Here is a 6811-nt window from a genome sequence, read left to right on the forward strand (position 1 = left end):
CAATTTATGCCAAACTGCTAACGTATTATAAACAATTAAAGTCCACAGCTTTCATAAGGGCATAGTTCGACCAATTTTAGCGTTTTAAACTTGAAATAGCTTTTATTTATTCCAATTTTAAAGAATCGTAAAATTTCAAACCAAGATATATAAACTTTCCCGACGTTTTTCCACGGATATCGACTAAACTGAAGTAACAAAAAGCAATTTGAAATGTGCTATTGACATTAAACAGAGTGTATTTAACTTCCAAATCTTTGGGTTAAATCGTTAGCAGAATTATCTCCAAATATGTCTTTCCAATTTGCAAACACAAGTGATAAAAAGAGACACCTAGACAAATAGTATTCACGTACTGAAAGTAGAAAAGTTCAGATAATCATCATCATTTGATTAGTATCTGTTTGCACAGAAAATTTAATTTATTTGCGCCCGAACGAATTAATAAAACACTTGTTTTATTTCGTTTTGAAAATTCACAATTTATTTATTTGTTTGTTTAGCCGGTTAAATGTCAACTAATAGATATGATATGTTTATCCCTTTGTAGGGCTACATAACAAAGAGGGAGCGAAATAACAATGAACCGCTCAAAACATTAGAAACCAGAATATTCGCACAAAACAAAACAAAGCGAAGGGCCACAGTTACTAACATGTATGTCAACATACATACATACAGAACTGACGAATAATCATAACAACAGTGTTGTTATTGTGATTGCCCATCCAACACAAAACGGACGAGGAAACTAATAACAGACGAATGCCTAACCTATGTAGGTACTGTTGTTATTGTTTCTCGTTGAGACGGATACAGCACAAAACGAAATCAGAAAATGTATTCCTGACAAAATACACAAACTTAAACCTGCACATTAGGGTGGGACGAACAAACAAAACATTAACAGCGTGTTTTTGTAAAAAGTTTTTGCCCATTCGTTCGTCGATTTCATGAACGAAGACACAATTTGGTTTTCATAGCGGTTGACGTTTTTATTCGTGTGACAAACAAATGAAAGCTTTTTATTTTCGTAATTTTTTTAGTTTTCGTAACAAAATCAGACGAACGAATACGTCAAAAATAAACGAATGGAAAAGACCCATCGTTTTTAATGAAAATTAAATAATTTGAGTAATAAATGGCACAAAACACACGAAAACTGGAAGGGAATGCAATTTTATTAATTTCCATAGAAGCACATGCGTATATGTACATCCGTTTCTTCATATTATCACAATTATTTTTGGACAAATTTGATTACATTTTTTTTCTTATTTTTTGGTTTTCATCTGTTTATCGGGGTTGCCATCAAGTAACACATTTTACGTGCAGATGCCTGTGCAAAATTCACAAAATAAGTATCATGGAAACCCTGAAATATAAAAGCTTTTATGAAATAGACGAAAGCTTTCAGATGAAAACGAATGGTTCGTAAAATTTTACAAGAACCAAATTTTGAACGTATACGTTTTAGTACGAACGGTTCGTGTGACAGGCAAGCATTTTTACAAAAACACCCTGTAAGTTGGGCCGTATAATATGTAAAATTAAAATTATTTTAAATTAAAATAAAAATTAAAGACCCAACAAATACAAAATAAAATACAATATAAACGAACAAAAATTACATAAAATTATCTGCTCCAACAGTATCTTCTTCTTCTATTCGTTTGGCTTGAGGTCATTTATAATCTGAAATACTCAAAAGAGAAATTCCATCGACTCACACGTGCATAGGTGAAAATCGCACGCAAGCCCACCCAACCTGTTCACCATAGTATTCCTCAAAGAACTTGAAGTCATTACAAAAATCTCAGCAATTTGCATCAAAAAATTGTGATAATTATTTCTTGCCGTTCGTATGCCAATTAACAATTTTATGACCACTGTTTAGGTTGTTTTATGTTTTTTTTTTATAGATGGGGTTTTCCCGTAGTTAGCAAGATTCTAGTATTTATAGTACCAATTCTTTGTTTCATCAATCGTTTCAGATTTAAGACACATACACACATCACTCTCTTTTGAATTTGTTTCACTTTCGACTGCTTCTTACTCTTTTTAGCATTTTTCGAGAAACAACAACAAACTTATTTAGGTAATTTGCTTAACTAGCGATCATTTAAAAAAATTTAATATTTAAAATAATTATTCTTTTGAATTGTGCAACCAAAAGTATTTAAAATTGTGATTTTCTTCTGTTTCAATGGTTTAATTCCCGGTAAATGACAACGCAAACTAAAAATATACACTTCATCCCCGATTCACTACGGATTAAGCAACCGCACTGCAACCACGTTTGAGGTTTTGACTGCCATTAAACAGTGACAAATTTGTTTGCGATCTCTCTCCTAGAAAGAACAGCTTATGGACCAAAAGGGAGTAGCCGTACAATGAACCAGGGAAAGAAGAAACCTGAGAATAGTGGAGGTGGACATACACAAAGACTGTTAGCACTCAGATAGTAAAAAATATCAGCTAACGTTTGTTAACCTTACCCAGTATCAACGCCAGTGTAACAGTTTGAGAGATTATCACAGCAAAAGAGAAGAGGAAGCATCAATATAACAATTATGAACTCATCTAAAAACAGATCGTAGATTGTATTACACTTATAGCAACATTGCAGATTCATATCTTACATAGCAATTGTAACTAGAATGTTATTTTACAGGAGAGCTGATAATTATCAGAGCAGATATGTGCAAACCACATATCTACATGCGCCCCTACAAGACGCTGAGATATTTGCTTTGGAATAAGACGTTGACATGTTCTCTAAATAAGTTGTTTGCCCATTCCGATCCCTGAATATTATGTGACCATCACCAAAATAAATAGGCTTCTTCCCCTCCGGTACCCTCATCAACACCCAAAATTTGGTGTCGATCCGATCAAAATTGCCACCTGAAGCCTGATTACAATGTACAGTTGGAAAGATGGAAGGTCTCAGCTCGTTGAGACATTCATTTTGGTATATATGTATATTAGGCCGGAGCGATTTGTATGGAAGGAAGAAAACCTTAATGGGCCCTTTGCGTTTCTGATTCCTGGGATTGAACTGAGCAAAAAAGTCCACTAGACCATAGGTCTACGGTGAAAATCGAGCCTCCCGATTTGGAGTTTAAGCTTTTATCCACGTTTTTTGAACATTTTGGCTTATAACGGAAAACCCCTACAAAACAAAAACTATAACTAAATTTCTCATAATTTTCAAAAACATAATGTTTTTTGTTTTGTTCAATATTTATTTTGAAAATTGTGAGAAATTCAGTTATAGTTTTTTTGTGGGGTTTTTCAGACTTAAACCACTATACATTAGCCATTTGTTAACCGATTTAAAGAAAATAATAACTTGTTCGAAATATATTTATCAATAGAAATCCGTTGTGAAAAAAGAAGATATGACCGTTTAAATTTAAAAATGTAAAAAATCCAGTTTTTCACTACTTTTACCGTTAAAAAAATAAAGCGAAGTGACCCAAACGAAGTTAAGGCATGTTCGTTGTACATGGATCCCAACACGATAGAATTTTGCATCAGAACGCTTGAATATTTCTCTGGTCAACTTTTGTAGCACAGTGCCATTTATCGACATTTTCCGAAAAGTTTGTACCTTCTCAAGGCCAAAACTGCCCGAAGGAGCATTCCACTGCTTTTGCGATGTATTAGAGAGTTCTTAATTACTGTCTTTGCTACAATTTTTTCTTTGTGTTGGATTGAAAATTTCAATGGTTTGGCCGTTATATGCCAAAATGCCCAAAAACGTGGATAAAATACTTAAAGTCAAAATCGGGAGGTCCGATTTTATGACCACTGTTTAGGTTGTTTTATGGTTTTTTTATAGATGGGGTTTTCCCGTAGTTAGCAAGATTCTAGTATTTATAGTACCAAGTCTTTGTTTCATCAATCGTTTCAGATTTAAGACACATACACACATCACTCTCTTTTGAATTTGTTTCACTTTCGACTGCTTCTTACTCTTTTTAGCATTTTTCGAGAAACAACAACAAACTTATTTAGGTAATTTGCTTAACTAGCGATCATTTAAAAAAATTTAATATTTAAAATAATTATTCTTTTGAATTGTGCAACCAAAAGTATTTAAAATTTTGATTTTCTTCTGTTTCAATGGTTTAATTCCCGGTAAATGACAACGCAAACTAAAAATATATACTTCATCCCCGATTCACTACGGATTAAGCAACCGCACTGCAACCACGTTTGAGGTTTTGACTGCCATTAAACAGTGACAAATTTGTTTGCGATCTCTATCCTAGAAAGAACAGCTTATGGACCAAAAGGGGGTAGCCGTACAATGAACCAGGGAAAGAAGAAACCTGAGAATAGTGGAGGTGGACATACACAAAAAGACTGTTAGCACTCAGATAATAAAAAATATCAGCTAACGTTTGTTAACCTTACCCAGTATCAAAGCCAGTGTAACAGTTTGAGAGATTATCACAGCAAAAGAGAAGAGGAAGCATCAATATAACAATTATGAACTCATCTAAAAATAGAATATTACAGATCGTAGATTGTATTACACTTATAGCAACATTGCAGATTCATATCTTACATAGCAATTGTAACTAGAATGTTATTTTACAGGAGAGCTGATAATTATCAGAGCAGATATGTGCAAACCACATATCTACATGCGCCCCTACAAGACGCTGAGATATTTGCTTTGGAATAAGACGTTGACATGTTCTCTAAATAAGTTTTTTGCCCATTCCGATCCCTGAATATTATGTGACCATCACCAATATAAATAGGCTTCTTCCCCTCCGGTACCCTCATCAACACCCAAAATTTGGTGTCGATCCGATCAAAATTGCCACCTGAAGCCTGATTACAATGTACAGTTGGAAAGATGGAAGGTCTCAGCTCGTTGAGACATTCATTTTGGTATATATGTATATTAGGCCGGAGCGATTTGTATGGAAGGAAGAAAACCTTAATGGGCCCTTTGCGTTTCTGATTCCTGGGATTGAACTGAGCAAAAAAGTCCACTAGACCATAGGTCTACGGTGAAAATCGAGCCTGCCGATTTGGAGTTTAAGCTTTTATCCACGTTTTTTGAACATTTTGGCTTATAACGGAAAACCCCTACAAAACAAAAACTATAACTAAATTTCTCATAATTTTCAAAAACATAATGTTTTTTGTTTTGTTCAATATTTATTTTGAAAATTGTGAGAAATTCAGTTATAGTTCTTTTGTGGGGTTTTTCAGACTTAAACCACTATACATTAGCCATTTGTTAACCGATTTAAAGAAAATAATAACTTGTTCGAAATATATTTATCACCCCTTTAAAAGGAAGAAGGATCAGTAGAAATCCGTTGTGAAAAAAGAAGATATGCCCGTTTAAATTTAAAAATGTAAAAAATCCAGTTTTTCACTACTTTTACCGTTAAAAAAATAAAGCGAAGTGACCCAAACGAAGTTAAGGCATTTTCGTTGTACATGGATCCCAAAACGATAGAATTTTGCTTCAGAACGCTTGAATATTTCTCTGGTCAACTTTTGTAGCACAGTGCCATTTATCGACATTTTCCGAAAAGTTTGTACCTTCTCAAGGCCAAAACTGCCCGAAGGAGCATTCCAATGCCTTTGCGATGTATTAGAGAGTTCTTAATTACTGTCTTGGCTACAATTTTTTCTTTATGTTGGATTGAAAATTTCAATGGTTTGGCCGTTATATGCCAAAATGTCCAAAAACGTGGATAAAATACTTAAAGTCAAAATCGGGAGGTCCGATTTTCACCGTAGACCTATGGTCTAGTGGACTTTTTTGCTCAGTTCAATCGCAGGACTCAGAAACGCGAAGGGCCCATTAAGCTTTTCAAATCGCCGAGGCCTAATGTATATGTATGGGTCTACGACCATTATTTTGATGCGTTACAAGCTTTTTGGCCAATACCAACTTTTAATACCCTTCGAACATAGTGGTTGTTTGTGTGTATATAGGAGTGGGAATTAATAGCAATCGAAGTGGAACACTAACTGAGCCATTCTGCAATCAGTAACCTCTGCCCCTGCGTCTCCACCAGATTTAGTTGAGAACGATATTCCAATAATGAAATGAAATAATAATAGGCAAAGCACAAGTCAGAATCAGGTGTTGTGTTGGATACAATGTATTTATTTGGAACACGTCTTACCAGTATGGATGTTGATATAAAAAGAGAAGGATACTTTCTAGGTTTTGACGGAAGTGTTAAGTATGACTGAAGTTGGTCAGAAAAGGTTTTGACAGTTGGTAATACAGTTTTATAACCATTGGTAAGGAATGATGAGATTCATTCACAATGGGTAGGTGTCATTAGGATTATTTACGACTGTTTCTAATTTTGTTTATTTGAACATAAACATTTCCGGCCCCCCTTGCAGTACTACTGCATAGGAATGCTTCCAAGTTCAATCATGCTTTCACATATTTCAAATATATAGCCATGTTGAATTCATTCAGAGATTTTAAGTAGAATTATAGAGAAAATGTTGTTAAATCATAGTATGTACTAAGTATCTTAGTATCTACAATAGTATGTGTTAATAAAATTGATTTGCATATTTCAGTGTAACCCAGTTTTAATATTATGAAAGTTGAGCGACTGTTATTTCAATGAGTGTATGAGCCATAAATTGTCCAACCAAATATGGTATTTTGGGCGGTTGGATGGCCCGAACGGTGGAAAATACCTTCGTTTATGATACGGGAGTAAATATCAACGCCAAGAATTATATCTACGGAACCCGATATATAGAAATTTTTATCAGCCAACATTAGATTGTTGTATTTCGA

General features: G+C 34.2%; 1 long non-coding RNA gene across 1 annotated transcript; it reads right to left on the bottom strand.

The window, feature by feature from the left end:
- Nucleotides 1-456: 456 nt before the first annotated feature.
- Nucleotides 457-4567, bottom strand: LOC141390850 (uncharacterized). The gene is made up of 5 exons (XR_012409498.1): nt 4426-4567; nt 3939-4340; nt 2643-3078; nt 2499-2583; nt 457-2415 (listed from the first exon to the last, which is right to left on the bottom strand). It is a non-coding gene; the product is annotated as an uncharacterized lncRNA (long non-coding RNA).
- Between the last annotated feature and the right edge of the window lie 2244 nt (nt 4568-6811).

Source organism: Musca autumnalis, unplaced genomic scaffold (genome assembly GCF_047663935.1).
Source record: "Musca autumnalis isolate F117 unplaced genomic scaffold, ASM4766393v1 scaffold_1, whole genome shotgun sequence".
In the NCBI taxonomy this organism is placed as follows: Eukaryota; Metazoa; Arthropoda; class Insecta; order Diptera; family Muscidae; genus Musca; species Musca autumnalis.